The sequence below is a fragment of the Manihot esculenta genome, chromosome 2, assembly GCF_001659605.2.
Source record: "Manihot esculenta cultivar AM560-2 chromosome 2, M.esculenta_v8, whole genome shotgun sequence".
Taxonomy (NCBI): domain Eukaryota; kingdom Viridiplantae; phylum Streptophyta; class Magnoliopsida; order Malpighiales; family Euphorbiaceae; genus Manihot; species Manihot esculenta.
In genome coordinates, this window is record NC_035162.2 from 37,580,669 (window position 1) to 37,595,679 (window position 15,011).

A 15,011-nucleotide genomic window follows, 5' to 3' on the forward strand; every position below is an offset into this window, starting at 1 on the left:
ACCCCTTTGTGCATATACTTGAGTATATGTGTGTTGAGGAGTGGTGGGATGCATGTTTTGGGTGTTAGAAAGGATTGAGGAGCTTGGTTGCTGGCGAGGATGAGTTCTAGATGAACTCAAGTTCGACAGCTGAAGGTACATTCGGCCGCCGAACCCCTTGACGAGGTGGCATCGGCTGCCAAAGCTCACCCCCGAGAGATTTGAGTTTCGGCTCTGGAAGGGGGATTCGGCCGCTGAAGGTGCCTCCGAAGGTTAGAGACCTTCGTCTCTGGAGTGTTTTTCAGCCCCCGAACCTTGCCCCCGAAAAGGTTCGGCAGCCGAAAGTAGAGATTCGGCCGCCGAAGGTGCTTGAGTTTCGGCTCTGGAGAGGACATTCGGCCGCCGAATCTGCCGCCGAAAGTGTTCTGTCCAGCTTTCTTTTGCATGCTTTATGCGATTGTTTTAAGAGGTTTTAGGGGTTCTTTAGGGAATTGTTTAAGAGTTGTTTATGAGTTCTTCAGAGTATGTTTGACACCTCATTCGAGTCCATTTGTGTAGGATTGGACCCGAGAGATCGAGGAGGTCGTCAGTGTTAGTATTGCCGAGTCAGTTCAGTATCAGCTAGAGGAGCAGAGGTGAGTAGAACTAAACTTAATCTTTTTAATATGAGAAATGATATATATTTTTAGCATGTTTCAAGCATCACGAGTATCATTAGTATGCAATAGGTTGATTGCATTAGTAGTCTAGTTGGATCATGTATGGGATATTTGGATCATGTAGTCTAGTTGAAAAGCATGTATGGGATATTTGGAGTTCAGGTGAGGCTTGCTACGGGTTCTGGCGGCCTTAAGCCGATCTGGATCCTAGCGCCGAGCAGTTTGGGCCGTTACAGAGAGGTACCGGTTTCCGGGCTGTTACAGATGGTATCCTCTTCTCTTATTCTTTCCTTTTATTTTCTATTTTATTTGAGCCATGAGTGGCTGAAACCTTTTATTCTAGTTGAAGATTGGTTGAAACTAAGGTTGTTTTATGGATTGTGAGATCTGAACATAAACTATTTGTCTTTGGTTTGTTCAATATTCATTCAATTTGGTGCTTGAATCTATTATTACTTTGTTGTTTTGATCAAATTGGCCACTTGATTCTTGATTGCAAGGTAATTAATTGTTAGTTTGGATAATTTTTAGTCCGTAATTGCTGGAATTATTCAAACATAAGAACACTTGGTGTAACAACTAAGGAATTGTATGATATAGCAACATCTCATGCGTTTGAGTAGCTAGGATTGGATCTCTCTCTCTCTTCAGGCAATTGACAATTGTTTTGATGCCTATGGCCCAAGGACGTTCCTTGGCAATTTATTAATTAGTAATTAATTAGAGAACGTTCCCTAATTGATTTAATCATAAGGAGAGACATGGTGGTGAGAAGCGTTTTCCATCTCCATAACTAATCTATTGAATCAATCAAGAGAACATAAGTTTCAATGATCAATCCAAACAACCAAAGTGGATCCAACTCTTCAACTAGACCTTTCTCATATTAGATTTCTCTTTTATTTTAATTACTTGCTCATTTAATTGCTTTCAGTAGTCTGCTAATCAAATCAATCTCAAAACCCCTCTTTTTACTTTTACTGCACTTTATTTTTATTCCGCTTTTAGTTACTTGCTTTCAGATTCTCGTTCAGTTAATTCTCTTGGTCTTATTGAGAAAAATAGATAAGTTTTCAATTCTCTGTGGATTCGATCCTTTACCACTATCTGCAGTATTATTATTGTTGATAACCGGAAAGGTTATTTTTGACCGGTTTCCACAACCGCGAGTCAGTGCTATGTCATATTAATGGGCTAAAAGCCCATTAGTATAATTAATAATGATAAATATGTTATTATTATTAATATTAATTATTTATTATTATAAGATAATAATATTTAAAAGATTTGTAATCTATCTATAACTGTTATAAATAAAGGATTTTTCAGTTTTCCTTTTCAAAATGAACTTATCACATAGATATTCGAGTATCTACGAGATTGTGATAGTTGGTTATGAACACAACTCTTTTACAAAAAGAAGTATGCGAAAACAAAATGACTGAAAAATGAATAAAAGACCTTCGTTCAATCGCGGGAGCAAGGTTCTTTGAGTGATCGTTTTTCTAAGTTGCAGATTGGGGAGCACATAGCTTATCCATCCGTTGAGAGAGCTAGCACTCTAGATAGAAACATTTGTGTAGCTTATCCATCCGTTGAGAGAGCTAGCACTCTAGATAGAAACATTTGTGTGGATATCATTGAGGGTGTTCGTTTCAGAAGAAGCACCATCAATCCGAAACTGTCTCTTATCGTCAAGTTCAAAAGATTAGTCTCTTATCCTTCCTTTGGAATTAAATGAAGCACTTGAATCCTAAAAGGGAAAACAAAGATTTTTATTTTTCGCTGGGTAGTTTTGGGTTGCAGTAATCTCTGGATTTCCTAACAGGACCAAACATAACTTTTACAACACTCGAAACTATCTCCAGAAACCATTAAAAACATATCAGAGAACATGCTGAAAATGGCTAGGCGAGGGACTTTTGGTGGTAGTTCAGCGGCCTAAAGTCCCTTTACAGATCCGAAAGTCAAACTGAAGGTAGGGTAGGCGGCCAAAGGCAGCCTTTATAGGCAGGTTCAGTTGCCGAACTTGAGTTCTTCTGCAAAGTAGAACTCGATTTAACCTCAGCCAACAGCCCTAAAAAATGCTTCCAGCTTACAAGCAATAGCTAACAAACAACCATACACAACTCAACACATAAGAAACACTTAAAACTAACCTAAACTTCATCATGCATTAACCTTACAAGACAACATTCATTATCTAGAAACTTAAACCCCAAAATATTTGAAAGATCTTGCATGTATCATCAAACCATAGAAACAACTTATGCTTCTATTAAAAATTCCAGCAATAGAAGAGAGGTAAGGATTAAAACTTACCCCTTAGAGACATAATGGTCACAGCAACCAAGAACTCAGAGAAGAGGAGAAGCTGATCTCTGAAGGGTCTCCAGAGGCTAAAATTTCAAGATCCAACTTGATTCTTTAGAAATAAAGGTAAAACTGATGAGAAAACTTTTTAAAAGAAGGATTTGTGAAGAAGAGGGGTAGGAAACTCACCTCTGCATGAAATGGAGAAAAAGTTCTCTCCTTTTCGGGCAGAGCCTCTTTTATAGGTGGTTGGAGAAGTCACATTCAGTGGCCGAACTTGAAGTTTCAGCCACCAAACCTTTAAAATTTTCAAAATTCATCTTTTTTTTTTAAAACACATCATAAAATGCTTCAAATCTATTTTATAAAAACCCATTTTACCCTTCTAAAGTTTTCAGTTTCGAGATTTTGGATTCCAATAGAGATTCCATCGAAAAGTTTAAATTCTGACCCTGGAGTTTAGCCGAGTATTACTTTCTTCTCCTCTTAAGAACATTCGTCCTTGAATGTTCAACCATATAAGCAAACATAGCATACGCATCAAGAAAATACATAAAACCATCTAACAACTTACTTCAAAAGAGATGAGGGTACTGCCTAAGCATTGACTCTCTGGTCTCCCAGGTACACTCTTCCATATTATGGTAATTCCATAAAATTTTTACCATCATGATTTCCTTATTTCTCAACTTTCTGATCTGTGTGTCTACGATCCATATTAATTGCTCAACATAGGTGAGATCTCCTAGGATCTCTACATCATGCTCATTAAGAACCTTGCCCAAATCTGTTATGAATTTTTTCAACATAGAAACATGGAAAACTGGGTAGATTCTCTCCAAGGAAGCAGGTAAATCTAACTTGTAAGATACATTCCCAATCTTTGATAAGATTTCGAAGGGTCTAATATACCTTGGAGCTAATTTACTTTTATTTCCAAATCGAATCACCCCTCTCATAGGAGACACCTTAAGCAATACTATATCTCCCTCCTGAAAGACAACTTGCTTTTTACGGATGTCTGCATAGCTCTTCTACCTACTCATAGCTGTTCTGATTCTTTCTCTGCTAATGGGCACCACCCTGTTAGTGATCTCTACTAATTCTAGCCCTGCTAAAGCCCTTTCTCCTACTTCTTCCTAACAAACAGGCAACTTGCACTTTCTTCCATATAAAGCTTTATAAGGAGCCATTCCAATGCTAGCATGGTAATTTTTATTGTAGGCAAACTCCACCAATGGCAGATGTTGCCTCCAAGATCCACTAAAGAGCACACACATCCTTAACATGTCTTCTATGGTTTGAATAGTCCTTTCTGACTGTCCATCAGTCTGTGGATGGAAAGCAGTGCTAAAATCTAACCTTGAGTCCATAGCATTCTGCAAACTCTCCCAAAATCTGGAGGTAAACTGGTGTAATACCCGGCTAGACTCCTGTATCGGAATTCCTACCGTCCGGTGGAATCTCGAATGTCGGAAACCTCTAGAAGGGTAAGATAATGTTTTTATAAAATGTTTTAAAGTATTTTATGGTTTTAAGTAAGAAAGAAATTGAGTTTTGAATGAAAAAGACCATGGAGGCATTTCCAGGTTCGGCCGCCGAACATTGGATAGTTAGGGGGGCAAGTTAGGCTTCTGAAAGTGACTCAGGTTCGACCGCCGAATCCCATGTTCGGCCACCGAACTTGCATGAGTTTTGGAGGCATCTTAGGCTACCGAAAGGTGGTTTGGCAGCCCCTATAAAAGGGCTCTATGGCCGAAACGGGCGAGTTTTCTCCCCATTTTCGGCCAACAGTGAGTCCATGCTCTCCCATGGTTGATTTTTGATGTTTTCCTCCAATCTTTCAAGTTTTAACAAGTGTTTGCTTGGCTTTTGAAGATTTGTGAACTGTGAGCAAGTTTTGGAGCTTGGAGGTTCAAGGATCTAGATCTCCCCCATCTCCGAGTTAGATCGCCTCTCCTCTAGATCTTCAAGAGGTAAGAGTAGATCTTTAGCTCATTTTATGTTTTAAGTAAGTTTTATGAAGATTTGTGGGGTAGAAATGCATGTTTAGGTTTATATTGAGTTTTTGGGTTAATGTTGTGTTTATGAACAATGTATGTTGTATATGTTTGTTTGATGAACTTTGGTTGGGGTTTAGGTTAGTTTGAGACCCCTATATGCTTGTTGGCTTGAGTTTGCTTATTGTAGAATAGGCAAATGCATGATTGAATATTTTGGGAGGCAAATGTGCATGTTGGAGGCTGAGTTCTACCCTTTGGAAGAACTCAGGTTCGGCAGCCGAAGGGACTTTCGGCCGCCGAACCTGCCTGTGGAGGCCAGCCTTTGGCTGCCAAACCCTGCCCCCGAAAGTGGACTTTCGGCTTTGGAAGGGAGTTTCGGCCGCCGAAGGTGCCGTCGAACATGCATGAGTTTCGTCTCTAGAGGGAACCTTCGGCAGCCGAAAGTGCCGCCGAAGGTGCATGACTTTCGGCTCTAGAGGGACTTTCGGCCGCCGAACCTGCCGCCGAAAGTGCCCTGTTCAGCCCTCCTTTGCATGATTTCTATGATTGTTTTAAGGTGTTCTAGGGGGTTTTTTGGGGAGTATTTTAGAGTCATGTTCATGTATGTTTGGTCCCTCATTTGAGTCCACCTGTGTAGGTTCAGACCCGAGGAACCGAGGACCTCAGCAGTGAGTCAGCTGTTTCAGTGTCTTATCAGAGCTAGCCAGAGGTGAGTGGAATAACTCTCTATGTTTCAAAGCAAATAATGAAAGTTTTAGCATGATTCACACATCACGAATGCTATGAGATATATTAGGGTGCTTGCATTAGAATTCACGAATATGTTGCATTGTATATTATGTTGTTGATGCGGATGAATGTTGAATGATCCATTAGCCCTCATATGTTATGACATGATGATAGGATATGGAAGTCTAGGCGTGCCTGCACTACGCCCCTGGCATGATTAGACGGTATAAAGGGCTAAATGGTGACAAGTTTATCCTTGATGTGATTTGTCTGTGATGTGATGCATTCCATGAAAGCATGAATTTTAAATATGATGTTTTATTATTCTGCTCACTGGGCTCTAGTAGCTCACCCCTTTCCCTTAATCCCCCAGGTTTGCAGGTACGGGATAGATCAGGAAGTCCTCAGGAGTAAAGTTATGTTTTATGTAATAGTTAGATGTGGACGTGAGAATGATGTAATGTATAGTACAGTAATGTAATGTAATGGTTATGTTATTGAGGATTAGAATTGTGCTTGACCCTATGTGTATGGTTATCCCCTTGATATATGATCTATAAAATGTTTTTATGATGTTCAAGTTTAACCACACTTTCATGATGTTATATTACCCCATTGGAGCATTGATGAGGACTCCAATGTGGGGTTGATGATTATGCTTGCGAGTTGTGCATGCACAAGTTAAGTTTGGTAAATGAATGTGAAAGTTCAAAATTTTTATGTAAATGTTGATCATGTATGGGATTAAACAGGTATACAGGTTGTATGTCAGGCTTGCTACGGGTCTCGGCGGCCTTAAACTGATCTGGATCCTAGCGCCGGTAGCGGTCCGATTTTTAGGTTGTTACAAATTGGTATCAGAGTCCTAGGTTCATATGGTCGGACCTAGAGTGTCGGGCTCATAGATGTTCTAGAAGGTCAAGCACAATAGGAAAATCATGTCCACTAGGATAGGATGTAGAGTCCTATCTTGAATGCTGATGTGAAATGCCATGATTATATACATGTGCATTAATGATATGCTATGTATGTGATGTATATGATGCGGGTTAATGTGTTTCCACATGAACCATTTGATGCTAATGTTTTATGTGATGTGTGTTGTTTTCAGTAAGCAAGATGAGAGGAACTCGTCGATCTGCACGATTGACTGGAGTATCACCCCACGACGAGGGCACGGATGCCCGTCCTCCTGCATTGCCTAGGGCATTGTCCTGCAGGTCTAGCAGGGAAAGAGCATAAAGGGACCCTAGAAGGTCTTTTGATGTGAGCAGAAGGGGAACAGTGCAAGGTGGAATGTCGGAAGATGTGGGGAATGATATGGATGTGGATCAGAGGAGGGATGGCAGTCTTGGAGTGAGTATGTCGGAAGAGGGTATGGGAGAGTCCCAAGGAGGCACTCAGGCATCGGGATTTGTTCAGCCACCCCAGTACCCACCCTTTTCACAGAATTCCGGGTATTCGATGGGAGGTACATCGGATTACCCCAGCTTTAACCCTTATCACTCTCACATGCCATACCCACCTTTCTACCCACCATACCCACAGTACCCTATGTACCCACCCCCATCTTTCTACCCAGGTACAGCAAACCCTACCCCAGGGGATGCTGCACCTCCTCCACCACCAGCAGAACCTACTGTCCCAGAAACCCAAGTACCTAAGCCTAGCTCATCTGGAGGGAGCAAGGTCAAGATGACCGATTACATGAAGCTGGGTGCTCCTCAGTATGAAACAGGTGATGACCCGTTTGAGTACCTTAAGAGGGTCAAGATGATTACATATGAGATAGGAGCTGATGACAGTAGAGCCATTCAGATGGCTGGGTTCACACTGAAGTGCAAGAAGGCCCGAGAGTGGTTTAAAAATTATGTGAGCCCGAGGGTGGATAGTATTTCATGGGAAGAGTTTGCTAATGAGTTTGCTTGATGGGCTTTCCCTGATAGCTCAAGGGAGCTGAAAATGATCGAGTTTGAACAGTTAAGACAGACGGAGGAAATGAGTGTAAATGAGTACACAGACAGGTTCTTGGAGCTGTTGCCGTTTGCTGGGCAAAATCTTGACACAGACCAGAAGAAGTCAAGGAGGTATATCATGAAGCTTCATTCCAGGTATTCCTCCTTGATCCAGTCAGCAGAGAGGGAGAGTTTCCATGCCATAGTGGATATGGCCCGGAGGATGGAGGCTAGTGCCATAATCGAGGGAAGAGTTAAGCAGTCAGTGGCACAGTCTTCTGGATCTAAGACCCCAGGTGGGGGAAAGTTGGACCCTTCTTCCTTAAGTTCAGCAGCTTCAGGCAGTAAGAAGTGGGACAAAGGCCACATGAAGTCCAAGAAAAACAAGTTCTGGAGCAAGATCAAGTCAGGTCTGGGATTAGGAAGTGGCTTGAGCTCAGGTGCAGATAATGCAGTATGCATGAAGTGTGGGAAGCCGCACAAGGGAGTATGTCGATTTGGAACGACAGCCTGCTTCAGATGTGGGCTGGAGGGACACATGGCACGGGAGTGTCCTAGAGCAGCTTTTGTGATACAGTCTCAGCAGACAGCTTCTAGTAGTGTGGCTCAACCAGTAGCTCCAACTGCGACTCAGGCTAGTGGCAGAGGCAGAGGGAGAGGGGCAGCCTCTTCTTCAGCGGGTTTCAGGGGTGAAAGTCCATCAGCTCCAGTACGGATCTTCACGATGACTCAACAGGAGGCGAACACATCTAACACCGTGGTGTCAAGTGATCTCATCATTATTTGTTCAGATGTTTATGCCTTATTGGACCCTGGTGCATCTCATTCTTTCATTGCTCCGAGGGCCGTCGAGAGGTTGGATTTGATGATCTCTGGGTTAGAGTGTCCCCTATGGGTCAGTGGACCCAAGTGTGACCCGTCAGTGGCAGAGTCAGTCTGCCAGTGTAGTCCAGTTTTTATTGAGAGGAGATGCCTTTCAGCCGACCTTGTGGTTCTAGATTTGACAGATTTTGACGTCATTCTAGGGATGGATTGGCTATCTACCCATGGTGCTACCTTGGACTGCAGAGACAAGGTAGTCAGGTTCAGAGGACAGGATGGGTCAGAGGTTGTCTTCAGAGGAGACAGGAGGGGTACGCCTAGAGGTTTGATATAAGCCCTACAGGCTCGTAGGCTGCTCAAGAGGGGTTGTCAGGGTTTTCTAGCTCTTGTGAGAGAGCTAGATAGTCATGTCAGAGAGCCTGCTTCAGTGCCCGTGGTCAGAGAGTTCTTAGACGTTTTCCCAGACGAGCTGCCAGGTTTACCACCTGCTAGGGAGATAGAGTTCGAAATTGAATTGATGCCTGGAACCAGACCGATCTCTATCCCTCCCTACAGGATGGCACCAGCAGAATTGAAGGAGCTTAAGAAGCAGTTGCAAGAGCTGGTAGATAAGGGCTTCATCCGACCGAGTACCTCACCCTGGGGTGCTCCAGTGCTGTTTGTGAAAAAGAAAGATGGATCCCTTAGACTTTGTATCGACTACAGGCAATTGAACAAGGTCACTACCAAGAATAAGTACCCGTTGCCAAGGATCGATGATCTATTCGACCAGCTAGCAGGAGCAGGTTGTTTCTCCAAGATAGATCTGAGATCTGGGTACCATCAGTTGAGGATAAGAGAAGAGGATGTGCCGAAGACAGCATTCAGGACCAGATATGGGCACTATGAGTTCCTTGTAATGCCGTTCGGGTTGACCAATGCCCCTGCAGCATTCATGGATCTCATGAACAGAGTGTTTAGTCAATACCTGGATCACTTCGTTATTGTCTTTATAGATGATATCTTAGTGTATTCTAGGAATGCAGAGGAGCATGCCCATCATCTGAGGTTAGTTCTGCAAACCTTGAGGGAACACGACTTGTATGCCAAGTTCTCCAAGTGTGAGTTCTGGCTGAGGAGCATTTCATTCTTGGGGCACGTTGTGTCAGAAAATAGAATCGAGGTGGACCCCAAGAAAGTGGAAGCTGTAGCTAACTGGTCTAGACCCACTACAGTGACAGGGATTAAGAGCTTCTTGGGTTTGGCAGATTACTACCGGAGGTTCGTTCAGGACTTCTCTAAGATTGCAGCTCCTATGACTAGACTGACTAAGAAGAACCAGAGGTTTGTGTGGACCGATCAATATGAAGAGAGCTTTGAAGAGCTAAAGAAGAGGTTGACGTCGGCACCGGTGTTAGCTCTGCCAACTAGTAATGAAGACTTCACGGTTTTCTGTGATACGTCCCGTGTGGGACTGGGTTGTGTACTAATGCAGAATGAAAGGGTGATTGCTTATGCTTCTAGGCAGCTGAAGAAGCACGAGTTGAATTACCCTACAGATGACCTAGAGATGGCAGCAGTAATCTTTGCACTCAAGATGTGGAGGCATTATCTCTATGGGGTTAAATGTGAGATCTTCACAGATCATAAGAGCCTGCAGTACATCTTGAGTCAAAGAGAATTGAATCTGAGGCAGAGAAGATGGGTAGAACTGCTTAGTGACTATGATTGCAAGATCCAGTACCATCCGGGTAAGGTGAATGTTGTGGCAGACGCCTTAAGCTGGAAATCACTTGGCAGTTTGTCCCATATCATAGCAGAGAGGAGAGCGGTGGTGAGGGAGTTTCACAGGCTCATTATTGAAGGTTTGCAGTTGGAGTTGTCTGGTACAGGTGCTTTGATAGCCCAGATGAGAGTGGCACCCGTGTTTCTGGAGCAGGTGGCTCAGAAACAGCATGAGGACCCAGAGTTAGTGAAGATTGCCAGGACTAGGGGTGAGCATTCGGTCGGTTCGGTTCAAAACTGAATCGAACCGAATAAATCAAAAACTGAAATTTTAGTATTTATGAAAATCGAACCGAATCGAACTGAACCGGTCTGATTCGGTTCGATTCGGTTCGGTTTGATCGATTTCGATTTTTAATAATTTTTTTATTTTTTACACTTTATTTTTAATATTTTAAAATTTAATTAAAATGTTTTAATTTTAATATGATTTAATTTCTCTATATTATTGAAAAAATATATTATTATCACTAATCGGTTCGGTTCGGTTTTTTCGGTTTTTTCTGATCAAAACCAAACCGAACCGAAATAACCGAAATTTCTAAAATTAAAAACCGAACCGAACCGAAATGTATAAAAAATTGAACCAAATTTTCAAATCGGTTCGGTTCGGTCGGTTTTTTCAGTTTGAACCGAATACTGCTCACCCCTAGTCAGGACTGTTCAGTCAGGCAAGAACGAAGAGTTCAGATTTGACAGTAAGGGGATCCTCCGCTATGGGAATAGATTGTGTGTACCAGATGATGTAGGTCTGAAGGGAGACATTATGAGGAAAGCTCATAATGCCAGATACAATGTTCACCCTGGAGCCACCAAAATGTATCAAGATCTGAAAGGAGTTTATTGGTGGCCAGCTATGAAGAGAGATGTAACGACCAGAAAATCGGACCGCTACCGGCGCTAGGATCCAGATCTGCTTAAGGCCGCCGGGACCCGTAGCAAGCCAAACATTCATCCTGAATACCTGTTTAATCCCATACATGATCAACAATTACATAAAAATTTAAAACTTTCTCATTTATCATTCATTCTTTCATTCTTTCATTCATTCTTAACCTGTGCATGCATAAATCATAACATAAAACCTCGCACTGGAGTCCTCATCAAATACTCCAATGGGGTAACATAACATACATTAAGCTTGGTTTACAATAGTCATCATTAAACATTTAAGATCATGTGCCACAAAGGGATTAACACAATACTATGGTCAAGCACAACTCTAAACTTTCATAAACATCAATACATTACATTTCTATACTATACTTTTACATTACATCATATTCATATTCATGTCCACATCTAGCTATTACAAACAACCTGACTCTACTCCTGCTGACCTCCTGGTCTACCCTATATGTAACGACCCGAAAATCGAACCGCTACCGGCGCTAGGATCCAGATTGACTTAAGGTCGCCGGGACCCGTAGCAAGCCTAGCATACATCCTGTACATCTGGTATAATCCCATACATGATCAAACACAAACATAAAAAGAAAAACTTAACTTAAAACATAAAACTGTAAACTTTTTCTTTCTTTCATACACCAAGCTTAACCTGTGCATGCACAACTCATAATCATAAACCCCAACACTAGAGTTCTCATCATCTACTCACGTGGGGCAACATACATTAAGCTTGGCTATCATGCCTCATTATAAAACATACATAAGGACCATGTACAAAGGGATTAACCACACTTCTAGGGCAAAGCACAACTCTAACTATTACATTACATAATAACAATTACATCATAATCTATTTCACTACATATCTTTACCTTACATCATGTCCACTACTAATCTATTACATAAACATGACCATAGACATAACCTGCTGATCTCCTGACTATCTCTGACCCTGCAAACCTGGGGTTAGGGAAAAGGGGTGAGCTATAAAGCCCAGTGAGCAGAACTATAGAGAAAACAGTTTATTATATCATATGCTTTCATGACATGCATCACATCACAACAATACACATCAAGGATGAATTCGTCACCATTAGCCCTCTACATCTAGATCTCATCTCATAACAAGTCCAACAATGCTCTATGCCAGGGGCGATACGGCCACGCCTGGACTTCACATAACTCTATGCCAGGGGCGATATGGCCACACCTGGACTTCTTTCCATCTCTATGCTAGGGGCGATACGGCCACACCTGGTCTTTTCATCTCATATCATGCCATACATGTCCTATCATATCATATCATGTTATATCATAACACATCATACTGAGGGCTAATGGATCATCCAATATTCATCCATATCATCATACACCGTATTATGCAATGCAACATATTCGTGAACTCTAATGCAAACAACCTATTACATAATCATGGTATTCGTGATGCATGAACATGCTTAGAACATTTAATTTCTTTAATATTAAAAGAGTTATGTTCTACTCACCTTGACTAGCTTTGGACCGACGCTGAAGCAGCTAACACTGCTAAACACCTTGGTTCCTCGGGTCCGATCCTACACAGGTGGACTCCAGTGAGGTGCCAAACATACTCTAAACAACTCACAAATAGCTACCCAAAAACCCCCTAAAACATCATAGAAACATGCATAGAAAACACCCAAGAAAAGGCTGGACAGGGCACTTTCAGCGGCACCTTCGGCGGCCGAACCCTCTCTCCAGAGACGAAACTCGGGCACTTTCGGCGGCCGAAAGTCCTTCTCCAGAGATGAAAGTCAGGCACTTTCGGCGGCCGAACTTCACCTTCGGCGGCCGAAAGTCTGCTTTCAAGCCAAAACTCAACTTTCGGGGGCAAGTTAGGCGGCCAAACCATGCATCCTCAGGCAGGTTCGGCGGCCGAAACCACTTTCGGCGGCTGAACCTGAGTTCATCAGAACTCAGCCTCTCGTGTATTCCAAGCCTCCCAACCCCCAAAACATGCCTCCAATCCTCTTAAAACATGCATAAACTTCTCAAAACCATGCATAAACCCTTAGCCATGCATAAAGGAGCTTAACAACTAGATTAAACTCCAAAAACAACATCCAAATCATACATAGATAGTTTATGACCCACATAGGCCAAAACCATCAAAACAACCCATAATCTCACTTGCTCTTTCCCAATCATGCATACACTCTCCCACATGCATAAACTAACTTAAACCTTCAACATAACATCACATAAACATACATTAGGCATAAAACCCACATAAACCCTAACATGTTTATCTACCCATACTCAACCATCAAAACATCTTTAAACTTACTTAAACTTCATTAAAAACACTAGGAAAGCAAGGATCTACACTTACCTCTTGAAGATCGAGGGGTGGTGCGATCCCTAACTCGGAGGTGTGGAGGATCCAAGCTCCAAAAGCCTCCAAACTCCCAAAACTCCTTTTAAGCTTCAAAACTGTAACGACCCGAAAATCCGGACCGCTACCGGCGCTAGGATCCAGATCGGCTTAAGGCCGCCGGGACCCGTAGCAAGCCTAACATACATCCTGTATAGCTGGTATAATCCCATACATGATCAAACATAAGCATAAACTTAAAAGCATAAAACTGTAAACTTCTTCTTTAACCCGTTTGACCTGTGTATGCACTATGACTGAACTCATAGAACCCCTAGGGTCAGCATACCCCTTTGTCAAACTCGGTCCATCACATGAAACAACATAAAATAAAACTCATGTACAAAGGGATTAACCAACTCGGGCCAAGCACAATACTAAAACTCTGATCATATAACATAAAGTCATATTACAACATACTCTTTTACATCCTTACATATCTTTACATTACATCATGTCCACTACTATACTATTACATAAACATGACCATGGACGTAACCTGCTGATCTTCTGACTATCTCTGACCCTGCATACCTGGGGTTAGGGGAGAGGGGTGAGCTATAAAGCCCAGTGAGCGGAAAACATACAAGAAAACAATTCATTTTAAAGTATGCTATCATGGAGTGCATCACAACACAAACATATCACATCAAGGATGAACTTGTCACCATTAGCCCTCTACATATCGAAATATGTCCAACTATACCAGGGGCGATGAGGCCACACCTAGTATTCGCTTACATAACTCATATCATAACATGTCCAACTATGCCAGGGGCGATTAGGCCACACCTGGTCTTTCCTTACATATACATGATGCCAGGGGCGATTAGGCCACACCTGGGCTTTCTATATCATACCATGTCATCTCATATCATATTATCTCATCTCATACTGAGGGCTAAGGATCATCCAATATCCATCCACATCAACAACATATTATGCAATGCATCATATTCGTGGATTCTAATGCAAAACAACCTAACACATATCATGATGCATGAATCATGCTCTAAAAACATTTAATTTCTTAATTTAAAACATTAAGTTTAGTTCCACTCACCTCTGACTAGCTCTGGGCCGACTCTGAAACGGCTGACACTGCTAAAGACCTCGGTTCCTCGGGTCCGATCCTACACAGGTGGACTCCAGTGAGGTGCCAAACATACTCTAAACAACTCATAAACAACTCCCCAAAAACCCCTTAAAACATCACTTAAACATGCATAGAAAACACTCATGAAAAGGCTGGACAGGGCACTTTCGGCGGCACCTTCGGCGGCCGAAAGTCCCAGACAGAGACGAAAGTCAGGCAGGTTCGGCGGCACCTTCGGCGGCCGAACCCTCTCTCCAGAGACGAAAGTCAGGCACTTTCGGCGGCCGAACATTACCTTCGGCGGCCGAAAGTCTACTTTCAAGCCAAAACTCAACTTTCGGGGGCAAGGTTAGGCGGCCAATCCCTGCA